The sequence below is a fragment of the Antechinus flavipes genome, chromosome 3 (genome assembly GCF_016432865.1).
Source record: "Antechinus flavipes isolate AdamAnt ecotype Samford, QLD, Australia chromosome 3, AdamAnt_v2, whole genome shotgun sequence".
Lineage (NCBI taxonomy): Eukaryota > Metazoa > Chordata > Mammalia > Dasyuromorphia > Dasyuridae > Antechinus > Antechinus flavipes.
In genome coordinates, this window is record NC_067400.1 from 501,481,459 (window position 1) to 501,498,552 (window position 17,094).

The window sequence follows — 17,094 nt, forward strand, 5'->3', positions numbered from 1 at the left end:
AGGATCTAAATCACTTATAGTCACAGAGCAAGTTTCTGGGAGATTAAGTTCTAGAACTTTAGAATCTTCATTTAAGGATTATATTCCTTACTCTACCATGCTGGTCTCCTCCCTTTGGTAAATTCATTTGGAGGCCTCCATTTGTTTTTCCAGCTGGTCATGTTTCTATGCTTCTGCCTGAATTAACTTGACAGCATGTCACTGGCACAGTTATCTTCTCCCTCTTCTCTCTTTTTAAATTCCTTTAATTTGTTGACTCTTCACATTAGAATATAAACTGCTTGTGGGCAGGGCTTTTTTTCATCTTGCTTGATTTGCATCCCCAGTACCTGATTTTTAGTAAGTGCTAAATAAATATTTGTGGCCTGCCATTCTGTTCCAGGCACAGATTGACAACAGATGTGACAACACAGGAATCTGACATGGGCAATTGTTAACAGCAATGTAAGGAAAGATATCCAAGGCAAACGGTAATTAGAATGTCCTTCAGAAACCTGGGCTCTTTCATTCATGGCAAAAGCAACCACATTCATACATGCGGGCAATGTAAAATAGACACCTTATGCTACATAGTACTAAGCAAAGAGGGAAATAAAGAAGGCCTACAATGCACTAATGTCCTCCCCAGCTGAATAAAGAAAAAATTGGATGAGTTTTTTTGTGGGAAGAAAATGCTTAGTAGAAAGAAAGACTAGGTGTGCTCTTCTCATTCCATTCAGGGTTTTGTTAACGGAGATAATGACTTAGAGCATTTTGAACAACTACCTCCCAGCTTCCTAAAATAGTCCTATTGTGTTGGGCTAGCACTTAGTGATAGAAAATATAGAACGAAAACTGGCAAGCTTCCCTAAACTTCTTTCAATACAATATGTGTGCTCCTATCATCTGGGCTTTCAGAAACAAAATTACATCCTGTCTACACTAATCTTAATGCAGCATTTCAATAATGTGGGGATTCTGTACCTGTAGATGGTGCTACCTTACCTACTTCGCAGGAGTGGATTGGTAACAGCTAAACTGTTCAACCAATCACACAGTTTTATTGCCACTGTTCTGCTACTAAGTCTAAGATGAAACGCTTCCAATCTTCAGAGCTATCTACCATCCGACAGTCTGGCATTTGTGCAGTGCTTTAAGATTTATAAAGCATATTATATGTTCATTTGATATTCTCAATGTTTATTAATTGACAATAATGATTAAACTGATAATAATTTACATATATTATTTGAATGTTTGTAAAATATCATCTCCTTTGTTTCTTATAACAAACCTGTGGTATAGACACTATTAGCATCATCATTTTATAGTTGAGAAAACTGAGACTGAGAGGTTAAGTGCCTATAATTCCATGACTAGTAAATGTCTGAGGCAATATTCAGACTCAGCTCTTCCTGTCTCTAAACCCAGATTTTATGAGCTTTCCTTGAAATCCATTATATTGAAAATTCCCTAAGGGTAAAGACTATCTTTTTGCCTCTCTTTGTACTCCCAGTGTTTAGCGCAGTGCCTAGAATTTAGATGGCACTTAATAAATGTTTATTGACTGAATTATATATCATTTAAATGATGCTCATCTTATCAAAGATCTATTAATTGCAATTAATTAATTAATGATCTCTCAATTCTCATCTTTAGTGACTTCTCCATAGTATTCAACACTATTGTTCCCCTTCTGAATAATCTCCTCTTTGAGTTGTGACACTTGTCTGCTTAGTCTTTTTTGCTGGATCTTTTTCCATATCATGACCACTGTGAATGTATCCCAGGTTTTGTATGTGTTCTTCTCTTCTTCCCTATTTACTTAAGATATCTCCCTTACTTAAAATATCAATAGTTCCCATATGCTTAATTATGATCTCAATACACATGATTCCTAAATTTATGTATATTTGTTCTAATCTCTATCCTGAGTTCCATTTCTACAGCATCCAGTGCCTATACATAGTTTTCTATTTTATGTACTATAAGAATCTAAAAACTCATCAGGTCCCAAATAGGACTCATTACTTTCCCCTCTCAAGCTTACCTCTGTTCTGAACTTCTCTCTGACTATTAGGGGTACTATCTTCCTTCAAGTTAACTAGATTGCAACCTTATTATCATCTTTGGCTCTTTTCATTCATATTTCATTTTCAATAAAATGCCAAATCTTGTATTTTATCTTTATATCTTCTAGATATGTTCCTTTCTCTCCAGTAACACAGCTACCATCTTGATTTTGGTCCACATTACCTCTTGTTGAGACTATTGCAATAGCCTACTAATCAAAAATCTCCCTTTCTTAATCCTTTTTCCATTCCAGTTTATCCATAACAAGGCCACCAAAGTGATTTTTTTCAATCTGACCACATCCTACCTCTACTCCATCGGCTTCTATTAACTCAGGAAATAAACTTCTGGTTGCCTGACCACTTCTGACTTTTCTGTTCTACTTACAAATTATTTTCTCCCACTCTACATATGGTCACATTGGCCTATTGGCTGATTTGTTTTTTTTTTTTGTTTTTTTTTTTTTTACATAAAATATTTCATCTCCTAACACCATGCCTATGTAAGATTGTCCCATTATGCCTGACATACTCTCTGTTGATGCTATTATTTCCTGCAATCCCTGGTTTTCTACAAAACTCAGTTCAAGCACCACAAACTAAAAGAGATTATGCCCACTCCTTCAAGCTATTAGGTTCTTCCTATTCTTGGATATGTTTTTTTTTTTTTCATATCTATGTCATCACTCTTATAAGAGGGTAAGATCCTTGAAAGCAATAACTATTTTGCTTTGTCTTTAGATATTCAATTCTTAACATTGTGCCAAACATCTAATAATCTTTTACATGCTTGTTAGTTAATTGATAGGAATTTTTTTGGGGGGGAGGGTAACAGTCAACTAAAACAGATACTGTGAAATCAAATCCTTAAATCACATGATTGTAGGAGCAGGACATACAGCAACAGAAAAATGTCACTTGTTCAGTCCTTCCCTTTTACCCCCTACCAGTATGCTTATAAATCGATCAATCATTAGTAACACATCCTTGTGTTAAGATTGTTTTCTCCCTATGGTCCTCTTAAAGTTCAAATACAACACATTATATCTCTAACACTCTAATGACTTTATCAAATGAGTAACAAGAAGGGTTAAATAGCAGGGGAATAGTAGCTAAAGGGATAAGAAATAAAAAGTTTTTATTTTTTCATTCAGCAACTAACAAAGGAGAGTGTCTTCAGTATTGACCTTCAACTAACTTCTTAGTAATATTACTTAATTTCTAATATTTCTGGAATTGTGGGATTATTATTCATTTAATTTGGTGAAATAATTTTAACAAGAATTTATTAACTGCCTACTATATTCAACTGTGCTAAGACACTGAAAATTTAAAAAAAAAGGGGGGGGAACTGTCCCTGCTCTTAAGAAACATATATATTTATCTAGTTGTAGTTGCAATATATACATAGGTGAATTGTAATATGTACATAGGTGAATAAATACAAACTAATTTGAAGTGCAATAGACTACTAACAATAGAGTAGGAAAGGGGAGATTGTGGTTGTGAGAAGAAATCAGAAAGTTTCACTGAAACAGTTATAGCTGAACATTTACCTTAATGCCTAAAATATAAAATGTTCTTAATAAATGTGTATAGATTGATTGATTTAGGAAAGCTTTGAAATATGATAAGAATTCTGAGAGTCAGTGATGAAGGATGTATGTTATAAGTATCCCTTAGAAGGAGATGATAAGTGAAAATATCCATAGGTGAGAAATAGAATACCAAATTGAGAGGGACATATAGTGGTTCAATCAGATCAGGAGATAAAGTGTATAAATGTGATCTTTTTGCTAATATTTCAGATTTTATCATCAATATTCATTAGGGCAATTGGTCTATAATTTTCTTTCTCTGTTTTCAATCTACCTGGTTTAGGTATCAGTACCATGTCTGTGTCATAAAAGGAATTTGGTAGGACTCCTTCATTCCCTATTTTTTCAAATAGTTTATAAAGCATTGGGGCTAATTGTTCTTTGAATGTTTGGTAGAATTCACATGTAAATCCATCTGGTCCCTGGGATTTTTTTTTTTTTTAGGGAGTTGATTAATAGCTTGTTCTATTTCTTTTTCTGAAATGGGACTATTTAAACAATCTACTTCCTCCTCTGATAATCTGGGAAGCCTATATTTTTGGAGGTAGTCATTCATTTCACTTAGGTTATCAAATTTATTGGCATAAAGTTGGGCAAAGTAACCCCTTATTATTTCTTTAATTTCCTCTTCATTGGTGGAAAGTTCTCCCTTTTAATTTTTAAGACTACTAATTTGATTTTCCTCTCTCCTTTTTCTAATCAGATTTACCAAAGGTTTGTCAATTTTATTGTTTTTTTCATAAAACCAACTCTTAGTTTTATTTATTAGTTCAATAGTTTTTTAACTTTCTATATTATTAATTTCTCCTTTTAATTTTAGAATTTCAAGTTTAGTAATTGATTGGGGGTTTTTAATTTAGTCTTTTTCTAGCTTTTAAGTTGCAGGCCTAATTCATTGATCTTCTCTTTCTCTATTTTATTCAAGTAAGCCTCTAAGGATATAAAATTTCCCCTTATTATCGCTTTGGCTGCATCCCATAAATTTTGGTATGTCATTATCTTGAGTGAAATTATTAATTGTATCTATAATTTGCTATTTCACCCAATCATTCTTTAAGATGAGATTATTTAGTTTCCAATTACTTTTAGGTCTATTTACACCTAACTTTTTGTTGAATGTAGTTTTTATTAGTGCATAAATGTGGAACAGGGAAAATAGTAAAGAAAACTTCAGGTAGGCCTATATCTGACTTTGGACTTGTATTGCTTTATTTTATCTAGTCACATTTAAAGTTACAAGAGTTGATTTATATTTCCTCCATCATTTTATAAAATTGGACCTTTTCAAATTATGAGTTTCTTCCTTTTATGTTCCTTCAGTTATTTTACTTTAATCTTTTTGAGTTGCTTCTGTTCACACTGACTCTATTAGTGATTTTGACCTCACTTCTATTCTCTCTTCTAGTTTGTTATGCCTTTCCTTTAAGGTTTTATTTTTTAGTTCTTGTCTTCTGCTTTTAAATGGCTATATATCTAGATATCTAGATATCTAGATATCTAGATATATGGATATATAATTTATATAGATATAGATATATAATTTATATAGATATAGATATACTCTCTCTTTTTTTCTCTCAATCAAGTAGATTCTCCCTTCCTCTCTTCCCTTCAACTAATCTTCTAATAGTGTGTGTGTGTGTGTGTGTGTGTGTGTGTGTGTGTGTGTGTGTTCCTTCTGGAAAAGCTTTTTTTCATTTCTTTCATTATCTATCTTCTCTTTTTGTTTACTCATTCTTTGATTCTTGATCCCTATCTTGTTCTCTCTCTTTTCTTTCATTCTTCATGCAATCAAAGTTTCCAAGATATCTGTCTAACTTTTCCCTCACCCTTTCTGTCCCTGCCTTGTAGGGATAACCTCATGGATAGCTCTATTCTATTGTGCCTCACTTTCAAAACAATACCATGTATATTACAATTGTCAGAAATGCTACTGCTCTACAGTAAGGAACTACCCCCTTCTCTCTCCCTCCATTTGTCTATGCCTTTCTTATTGAGTTTTTATTTTTCCTACATTTCCTTCTAATCTGCTGGAAATCTCCTTCTAAATCCATTATCTCCTATCTCTCCAGATGACAATCGCCTCCAGTGGTTCCAACTCCCCTCCTTCCTAAGGCAAGTAGATTATTCAGACACCAAGCCCTTTGGGCCTCTTTTTAGTGTAAAGTCTTAATCTCCTTTTATTCATCCATAGAATCAGATCCTACCTACAAAATAAGAAAAGCCTCCTTCCATTTCTCATCTTTTCAAGTTTTTTTCCCTTCTCCTTATTTACTTCCCTGTAGATTCCTCTTTCTGAGAACACTGAAGTGATCTTTCCATCATGCTAGCCCTTGACTTATCCTTAGCACATCAATCCTCTATGTTCTTCTTCTCCTCTCCTCCCTTTTCATGTACCCTCCTGTATTATAATGTAGTCTCACAGAAGACTTAGTCAATTATAGATGGAGGATTGCCAAATTATATCAGTAGTGTCTCCTGTCTGCCTCTTCATGATGCTTCATTCTCCCCTTTGATTGTGGCTTCTTCAAGGTCTCAGAACTTTCCCATATTGGGGGATTCACTAGTATCCATATTTTGGCTTTTTGGGAGTAAGAAATGATCCTATAAACACTGCTCCTTCCTCAGGTTGGCTGGAATGATGCACAGGTCTCTCCATACAGTGAAGTTTTCTGGTGACTTACCCTATTCCCTCTCTTCCTTAGTTCTTTGGCCTTGTGTAACAGTTCAGAGCTACTAGCAGTTCTTATATTTATTTGCCAAATTAGTGCTTCTGGATTGCAAACCCTGTCAGGCTTTTGCTTCTGAGGACTATGGCCAAGCTGGCTGTCAAGGCCAGAGGAAACTTCTATAGCCTGGAATTATGAACTCTATGGTACCCAAAAGAGGGAAAAGAGACCAAGATCCAGGAGTGAGTTATGATGTAAATCTGTGTTATGTCCTTGGTTCTGCTAGTATTGTTTCACTGACAGTAGCATGAAAGGTAGAAGATTTCTAAGCTCCAATTTAGTGAATATCAATACATGGTTTGTTTGGGTTCTTTTTTTAACTTTGTTTTGTATTTGTGGTATTTTAGATCATGGCAACAATTAAAGTTGCTTTATTTTAGCACATAATTTCTGGTTCAGGAAAGTTTGAGAACTTGTGGGGTTTGGAGAAAATGTCTTCCTATTAGCTATAGCCAAATGACAGTTTCTTACCTATTTATCTGCTTCTGGGTATTCCCCATCTCTCTCAGAACCAAAGCCAGTGGACCTAGACTTTAGGAGAAACTGGCCAGTATGTATGTACCAGAAAGGTAGAATTCCTTTGGTCAAAGGCATATCACCCTGTGTTGTTCAGTTGTGGACAAAGAAAAGAACCAAGGGACATGAAGTTGGTAATGATCTCAACAAAATGGAAATGGGCTTGAGATTTGACTCATAAGTATGTGACTCAGAATATATCTGAGAATTCACATCTTCTTATTCTTGTTCACACTTTGGTGAAGTGAGCAATTCTTTATAATAGCTCTGTCCTTTAGGAACTTACACTTCGAGTAAGCAACATATGTAAAGTAAATGCAGTTGGAGCCAAGGGAAAAAATGATCAAAGCCACAGTTATTATCCTACTAGAAAAAGTTGTTCTTCCTTTTTAATTCAATTTAATTCAATACACATTTGAATGTCTCCTAAATGGAAGGCAAGAAGAACCATGATATAGTGGATGGAGGAATGGTTTTGGAGTTAGAAAAATCTGAGTTCAGAGCCTGCCTCTAACACATTCTAGCTATGTAACCATGTTCCCACTTAACATCTCAGTACCCCCAGACAAGCCTTCAAGAGTCTGAGAGTCACAGGGAAATTATGGATCCAAAGCAGTGCAACAAGTTTGTATTTTGGAAGTTTTCAAAACAATTTCTGCCAGCAAGGTTCTGGGAGACATGAGGAAAAAAATAGCAGTTCCTTCCCTTTCCTTTATGTATATATTTTACCACACAAAAACAACATGTGCACAAATGAATTAATATACACTAATCTGCACTATCAGAAGTAGCTTCCCAGAGGAGGCAATTTCTCAGATAAGCGATAGAAGTGGGGAAGGATTGTTATCTAGAACTGGAGATAGATGAGAGATGGAAATGGCTTGTAGTCTTCATCCTCCAAATATATCTATTCTCTAAAAACTTAGCTGTAGGAAAGGGATCCCATGTACTCCCACTTTGCTTTGTTTATGTTTACTTGATGATAGAGTTAGAAACTTTCTTTCATGTCTAATAAAAATTCCTTCTGCTGATATCTGCTTTGCTTTCAGTGATCATGGAGGCAGATGGCTATACTGCCAAACACGGTCCCTCACAAGCTTTATTTATATTGCTAGAGGAGAAAACTTTTAAGATAATTACATATTTGAAAAAGAAAGTTTTGTCTTTTTTTAAGTAGGGCAGAAGAAAATACAAAAGGCCATTAATTAGTGGAAAATTTCTTTTCAGTTACAAAGAAACTTCAGAAAATCATAAAAATTGTCATTTAAAGACTGGAAGTTTTCTACATTTAATTAAGAAACTCTTGCCAGTCTATAATATTTGTAAACCTTTCTACACACACACACACACACACACACACACACACCACACACACACACAGAATAAAGATAAGACTCTGAGAAGATCAATGGATCCTAGTTCTATTCTCCATTAGTAAAAGAACAAATGTATCTACTTCCATTATTTCTTATATAGAGATTTATATCAATTTATATTCTCCTAACCTCAAACAGTAACAATTTAACAGCTATTGATTAAACACTTTCTATGTGCATATCTCTATGCATCACACTGTTACCATTCTTATAGAATTTCAGTTTAATAGAGGTATATGGAGAGGTATATGGAATACAAGATAACAATAATACTATATACATATACATACAAATACATGTATATGAATATAAAGGAGGATGTATATATTTATATCTATATCTTTCTTTTTAGGTATATACACTGAGAAGTGCAAAAAAAATGTCACACAAGGTCTGGGAGTATATTGGAAAGTTAATAGAAGAGTATCATGATACTCTTTAAATTTAAAGACAGAAGGAATGCAACAAATAAAGAAAAGGGAATAGGACATTCCATGTACAAGACACAATACCAGTAAAAGCATGGTAAAGAGCTTTAAGATGGGTTTAGAGTATGAAGAGAACTTCTGTCAGTCTATAAAGTTGAATACAAGTGGGGGGAATTCTGAAATGGTGCTGAAAAAGCAAGATGGATGGCTCATTGTAGAGGCCTTTAAATACCAAAAACAAGTATTATTTAAGGGTATTTAGTCAAATCATATTATGATAGGAACTTTGAAAAAAGATGTCTGACAATGATATTATATTGTATGAAGGATGAATTGGAAAGGGATGAGGAAGTGTAAAAGAGCTAAGAACCATTAAGAAGTTGTTTCAATAGCTCAAGTATAGAGGTCTATTTTGAGGGTGGTGGAACCAAGAATAAAAACTAAGAGATGGAAACAAGATATATTGAAAGGAAGGAAATAAACATTTATTATGTGGCTACAATTATTATGTGCTTAGTATTGTGCTAAGTGCTTTACAAATATTGTTTCATATGCCATTTACCCTGTGAGATAAGTTCTATTACAACCCCTCATTTTATAATTGAGGAAACTTAGGCAAATAGATTAAGTGATTAACCCAATGCTACATAGCTAATAAGTGTCTGAGGATGAATTTGAACTTGTCTTCCTAACTCCAGATCCAGTGCTCCATTCACTAGATTTGCCTATTGGAGAGACAGAATTAACAATCCATTTTTAAATTTGGGTTCATCTAGAATAGCAGCGCACTTGCCAGAGCAAGCAGCTCTAAAGTCCAGTCCCCAAAATAGAACACCTGAGAAACTATGTTTGGAGGAATATAACAATAGTAATTAACCCCAAGACAGCACTTTCCTTCTCCCTGAAGGAATATAAAACTATCAAAATGTTATGTATAATTCAACATGCAATCACTGATTTGTCTCTTCAAAGGATTCTGTGAGATGACTGAAGCAATATGAGAGCTCTTTGAAATGATCTGAAGTACCCACTGGAGTTCATTCAGAGCAACTGGGTTTAAATTCTATCTCTCAGACTTCTTAGCCATAAAATTTTAGGATCTCTCTGAATCTCAGTTTACTCACCTGCAAAATGGAGACTAATATTTTCATTGCATATCTTTCACTACTTTCCTATTACAAGGAAGTCATTTTGTAAAAATTGCATAGCACTGTCTAAATGTGAGCTAAATTGTTTATACATTTCAATATGGTCAAACTAGAAGTACTATAGTATCAGGGTTATACTCCATTCTTTTTTTTTTTTTGAAATGATTTTGAGATTGTCAAAATTTTAAAACAGTGAAAGAAAAAAAGCAAAAGTCCTAGAATTCAAGATAGAGGAATCCTGGATTGATTTTGAGAAGGAATGGACATATTGGGAAGGAAAGAAAAGGAGTAGGCAAGCAGATATGTAAAAGGAGTAGGTGAGAGAATCAATTTGAACCAGGGAGTAGAGTTGGAATGAAGCTTAAGAATACACAATATCTCCTAAAGAACTCCTGCAGGCTCCAGAGATGGCAGCTAAAAAGAATCAGTGAAAACATAGCAGAGTCCCATAATTTAAAATGTCTCAGAATTTCACATCAATTTCAGGAGACATCAGGACAGATGCCACAAAGGATAATGGGAACTAGGGACAGTGCTAGAGACTTAAGACCTCCTGAAGCCAAACTTGTAGATAGAAAAGGATCAATTACGGCTGTGGAGATAGAAGAATAATAAAGAACAGTGTCATGAGGTGAACAGAACAAGACTATACATTGCCTTCTGACTGTTCTGATTTTATTGGATTGAACAATTCTAATGGGTATGAGGTTTTTTGGTAAACATTAGGTTAAAACTTAAGGTCTTAGGTCCACATAGTCCCTAAAGGAAATTTGTTATGTGGGGAATATTTAATGGAAAGTTAGAGACTGATTCTCTTGCAATCCCAAGTGCAAAATTTTCTTTGTAGTATTGTTAACTCTTTATAATTTCACAATAAATTTAGAAAACTCTTTCTGTTCCTAAGGGAGGGAACAGCTCACTGAATGATGTATACATCCTTCTATCAGCCTCCAGTGCAGGAATTATTCTTTTAGTAACAGCTAAGTGACAGTATAATATTATGAATCTGAAGTTCATGGGGAGAAAGTGGAAATGCTTTTATGGAAGCTGAAGGCACTTTCATCTAAAAATGTGGGAACAGTTGGCATTTTGGGGATCTCTGGGAAGTCCTAGATTTTCTGGAATGGGTTAAAGAGAGTGATTTTGGAGAAATCCACAAGACTTGAAATCCCAGATTACGGATCACTGGCCACAGGATGCATTATATTACTATACATTGTGAAATATTTTCCTAAGATCATTCCTTCTTCTTATTGATATAAATGGGACATTAGAAGAATAAGAAAGATAGAAAAAGTCTGAAATTGGACACAATCAAGGTAATTAATTTATGCCCTTGTTTTCTAGTAATTTGACCTCCTCAAAATCCTCTTTTGTCTTCTCTATGCAGGTGTGTGCTGGAGCCAGTTTTAACTGATAATGAGAACTAATTTTTAAGTTTTCAGTGTGATGAATTGCATCTCAAAAACTGACCAATGTGGGAAAGATCCAAGATGGTAGAGGCAAGACAGGTCTTTATCTGAGCTCTTCCTATCTTCCCTCAAATCAACACCAGATCAAGCTTCTGAACTGGTTTTGGAGTGACAGAACACACAAATATTTGGAATGTAACAAATTTCCAGGAGAAGATATTTTGGAAGAACTTCATAAAAGGTCTATTTCAATCAGGCCTGGGAGGAGGCAGTTGAACAAAGGCACAGTGCAGGGACTCAGGGTGGTGTGGTGTCTTCCACTCACAAGGGAATCTACCAGGAGTATATTAGCCAAAATACACCACTATTTGCTATTTTGTCCTGTTTATAAGCCAGTGGTTCAGCAGAATAGCTGTGAGACATCCAAGACAACTACAAAAGGAAATTAGTTAAGTCCTAAACCTCAGAATAATGCTGAATTTGGGTACACCTACTCAGAACAGGAAGGAAGTCAGCAGCACCAGCTCCAGGGCAGCATAAAATTACTGTCACCTATAAAGAAAGGTTGGGACAATTTCTCCTTTGCCCTAAGAGCAGATCTCAACCTTTAAAAATGAGCAAAAAAGCAAAAGGTACTCTAATCATAGATAGCTTCTGTGGAGACAAAAAAAAAAAAAAAAAAAAAAAAACAGACCTCAAAGACTTAGGGCATTAAAGACTCTAGATGAAATCCCAAGTGGTGATATGATTTGATCTCCATTACACGAGGCTCTCTTGAAAGAATTCAAAAGGAATCTTAAAAGAGACTTAGAAGAAAAATGGGGAAAGGAAATGAGAACTTTGCAGGACAGTTTGGAAAAGGAAATATATATTATCTGAAGAAAACTGCTTTAAAAATACAGTTAGAGAAATGGAAAAAGCATGTAATTCCTTATGTAATAGATTTGACAAAATGGAAAAAAAAAACCCAACTCCTTGAAAAACAGAATTTGTGAAATGGAAAAAAAAAAACAATGAACAAAACAACTCATTTAAAAGTTCAATTGTCCAAATGGAAAAGGAGATTAAAAAGCCAACTGAAGAAAATAATTCACTAAAAATTAGAATTGAATAAATGGAAGTGAATGAAAGGAAGAGACCTCAATAATAAGTTCAACAAAAACAAACACAAAAGAAAAAATAGAAAATTTAAAATATCTCATTGGAGAAGCAACAGACCTGAAAAATAAATCTAGGAGAGACAATCTAAGAATTATTGGACTTTCTGAAACCCATGAGGAAAAAAGAGCCTAGGCAATATCTTTCAGGAAATCATCAAGGGAAACTGCCCTAATATCTTAGAACCAGAGGGTAAACTAGCCATTGAAAGAATTCACCAATCAACTCCTGAAAGAAAACCCAAAAAGAAAACGCCAAGGAATATTGTAGCTAAATGTCAGCATTATCCATTCAAGGAGAAAATATTGTAATCAGCCAGAAAGAAACAATTCATAATCACAATTAGAATTACCCAGTATCTAGCAGCTTCCACTTTAAAGAATCAAAGGGTTGGGGTGTGATATTCCACAGGGCAAAAGAACTTGGATTGCAGCCAAGAATCAAATTCAGAAAAAACTCAGAAAAATTCAGAATTATCTTTCAGGGGAAAAGATGGACCTTCAATGAAACAAGTGAATTTTGTTTATTTCTGGTGAAAAGACCAGAGCTGAACAGAAAATGTGATCTTCAAATACAGAACTCAAGAGAAGCATAAAAACATAAAAAGGAAGAAAAATTACGTGTGTCTTTTAAAAGTTAAAAGGTTCACATCACTCTAGGGGAAGATGATATATTTAACATGAAAATTTTATCTCTGATGGTTATACTTAGAAGGTATAAGTATAATTTTATTTTATTGTGATTTTTAAAAAAAAAAAAAACTAGAGATGGAAAGGGGATTGTACTAGAAAATGAGGACAGGGGAGCTAAAATGGGGTAAATTACATCTCATTAAGAAGCAAAAATGATCCATTACACTTGAGGGAAAGAAGGGAAGGGTGAATATTGTGTGAATCTTACTGTCATTGGATTTAGCTCAAAGAGAGAATATCAGACATATTTAGTTCACAGAGAAACTTCTCTCAACCTATAGGGAAGGAGGAGAGGAACGGGGAAAGGAAAGAGGGAAGTTAATGGAAGAAAGAATAGAAGTAAAAGGGGAAAGGGAATAGAAAGGGAGAGAGACTGTAAAAGGCGAGTGCTGTTTGAGAGAGGTGGTAGTCAGAAGCAAAATACTGGGGAGAAGCGAAAGGGGAAAAAGAAAGAAAAAAGTATAACTTGGGGAAAATAAGATGTCAGAAAATACAGAGTTAGTAATTTTAACTGTGAATGTGAATGGGATGAAGTCTCTCATAAAACAGAAGTGGATAGCAGACTAGATTAAAAGTCAGAGTGCTACAATATGTCATTTAAAAGAAACACAATTAAGGCAAAATGATATATATATACAGAGTGAAGGTAAAAAGCTGAAGCAGAATCTATTATGTTTCAGCTGAAGTAAAAAAAAAAAAAAAGGAGGGGTAGCGATTATGATCTCAGATCAAGCAAAAGTTAAACTAGATCTAATTAAAAGAGATGAGGAAGGAAATTACATTTTGCTAAAAGAGTACCCTAGATAATGAAGTAATATCAATACTAAACTGTTGGAATATATGGGAGAGCTGTTGGAATACACAGGTGTCACCTGACAGTGGCTGCTGGAGGTCCAACCCAGAATGGATCTCCTTGTAAGAAGATGATACAAGGAGACTGAGAGGCAGTTGCTGTTCTCTGACTTCTCTGAGAGGCCATTGCATTGTCTCTTCCTCTCTCTTCTTCCCTCTGCCTCCAATTTATCTCATTCCTAGTCTGTAACACCTTTGTCAGCAATGGCTCCCTGAAACTTCTTCAGATGTTATAATCCACAGCTATGGAGGCTCCCGGAGAATTGACCTGTCCCTTAACAATTCCCAGTTTTTTGGTTTTTGTGCTATTTTCCTCCCACAGCTTGGTCTGCACACTGAGGAATGCAAGCAGCACTATTACTTCTGGATGGTTGTAGCAGGTGCTAATCGAGGCAAACTTTCAAACAGAGAAGAGGAGTATAGTCAGAACAGGCATTTGAGTCTCTTATCAGTTTCCTAGCTTTGCTCTTTGATGTGTTGGCCTATTTAATTATTTAACTAAAAAGTCTTAGCAGGGCTCTTCTTCCTTAACTCTGGAGGGATCCTTCTCATAAACAGCTCTGGTTCTTCTTGAAATTTTTATGTTTCTTTATATCCCATATTAGGGTGCATATGTTGGAATACACAGGAGAGTCGTTGGAATACACAGGAGCCACCTGACAGTGGCTGCTGGAGATCCAATCCAGAATGGATCTCCTCTTGTGAGAGGATGATACAAGGAAACTGAGAGGCAGTTGTTTTTCTCTGACCTCTCTGACTGAGAGACCATTGCATTGTCTGACCTCTCTCCTCTTCCCTCTGCCTCCTATTTATCTCATTCCTAGTCTGCAACACCTGTGCAGCAAAGGCTGCCCTGCAACTCCTTCAGATGTTATTATCTACAGCTGTGGAGGCTCTCAGAGAATTGATCTGTCCCTTAAACTAAACACATATGTACCAAGTGGTATAGCATCCAGATTCCTATAGTATTTAAGGGAATGTATTTCTCTATTGAATCCAAGATTGTGTTCAAATCCTAGTTGCTGTCAGGCAAACATGTAAACACCATCACTCTGCCAATATTGATCATCTCTATCTAGATCTCCATCATAGTTTCTCTAATCAAATTGACCCACTCCATTCTACTAGTCTAAGAATCCAAATTTAGCTCAGATTAAATTCCCTAATCCTTCAATTCCTAAAAATACAATCTATCGTTAAGTTACAAAAGGGCAAAATTAGAAAGATCTTCCCTTGTCTCATTCAACTTTTCCTTCATACAACTTCACAAGGACAAAATGGGGAAGGCATGGTTTGTAAACAATTATTCTTATTTCTAGCCATATGAAAAGATGCTCCAAATCATTATTAATCAGAGAAATGCAAATTAAGACAACTCTGAGATACCACTACATACCTCTCAGATTGGCTAGGATGACAGAAAAAGATAATGCTGAATGTTAGAGGGGATGTGGGAAAACTGGGACACTGATACATTGTTGGTGGAATTATGAATGCATCCAGCCATGCTGGAGAGCAATTTGGAACTATGCTCAAAAAGTAATCAAACTGTGCATATCCTTTGCTCCAGCAATGTTACTACTGGGTTTATATCCCAAAGACATCTTAAAGAAGGGAAAGGGACCTGCACGTGCAAAAATGTTTGTGGCAGCCCTTTTTGTAGTGGCTAGAAACTAGACATTAAAGGGATGCCCATCAATTGGAAAATGGCTGAATAAATTGTGGTATATGAATGTTATAGAATATTATTGTTCTGTAAGAAATGACCAACAGGATGATTTCAGAAAGGTCTGGAGAGACTTAAATGAACTGATGCTGAGAGAAATGAGCAGGACCAGAAGATCATTATATACTTCAACAACAATATTGTAATGGGCTGAAGCTCTAGTTGATGCACTGAGGTCCCAAGCACATGAGGCTAAATAGTAATTGGACCATACTCTATTAATATATATGATTAGAGAAAGAATGGCCCCCACCCATTTTTTGTGCAAGTCCTGATGTGTTGGATAGGAAATGAAGATTTAGGTGGGTGGAGGCAGAGGGGCAGGAAGAAAAGTTGGGAGAGGCTGTTGGCTGGCTTCTTTTCACAGCTGCTCATATTCCTATTGTGATCCCCCTTCACCTCTGATCCTTCTTCACCTCCGATCCTTCTTCACCTCCAAAAGAATAAAGATCGAAGATTTCCCCCTAACCTGAATTCCTGACTCCGGATGATTTTAAATACGCAGTCATCACACAATACTATATGATGATCAATTCTGATAGACATTTCTCTCTACAAAAATGAGATGAACTAAATCAGTTCCATTTGTTCAATAATGAAAAGAACTAACTACACCCAGCGCAAGAACTCTGGGAAATGAGTATGAACCACAACATAGCATTTCCACTCCCTCTGTTTTTGTCTGATTGCATTTTTTATTTCCTTCTCAGGTTAATTTTACCTTATTTCAAAGTCCAATTTTTCGTGTGCAGCAAGATAACTGTATGGATATGTATACATATATTGTATTTAACATATATTTTAACATATTTAACATATATTGGTCTACCTCCCATCTAGGGGAGGGGGTGGAGGGAAGGAGGGGAAAAGTTGGAACAGAAGGTTTTGCAAGGGTCAGTGCTGAAAAATTACCAATGCATATATCTTGTAAATAAAAATCTATAATAAAAAAAATAAACTGGAAAAAAGAAAACAATTGTTCTGAAAAAGATTCAGGGATTTTAGTTTACTAGTTCAAAATGAGTCTACACTTATGATGGACAGTACCATTGCCATTCAGAGAGCAGCCAGAGAGATGATGAATGTGGACCAATGCATAGTATTTTCACCTTTTTGTCATTGTTTGTTTGCTTGTTTTTATTTCTTTCTCATTTTTCCCTTTTGTTCTGTTTTTTTTTTTTTTAAGTGTAAATTTGGTAGAAGAATTGCACAATGTTTAACTTAGATAAGGTGAGGGGGGGTGGAGGAGAGGAGAAAAATTTGGAACGCAAAGTTTTGCAAAGGTAAATGTTCCAAATACATATCTTTGTATGTATTTGGAAAAATAAAATACTATTTTAAAATGAGTCTATAGTGCTCAAGAAAGTTTTTTTTTTTTGTTTTTGTTTTTTTTTTAATACAGTTGAGC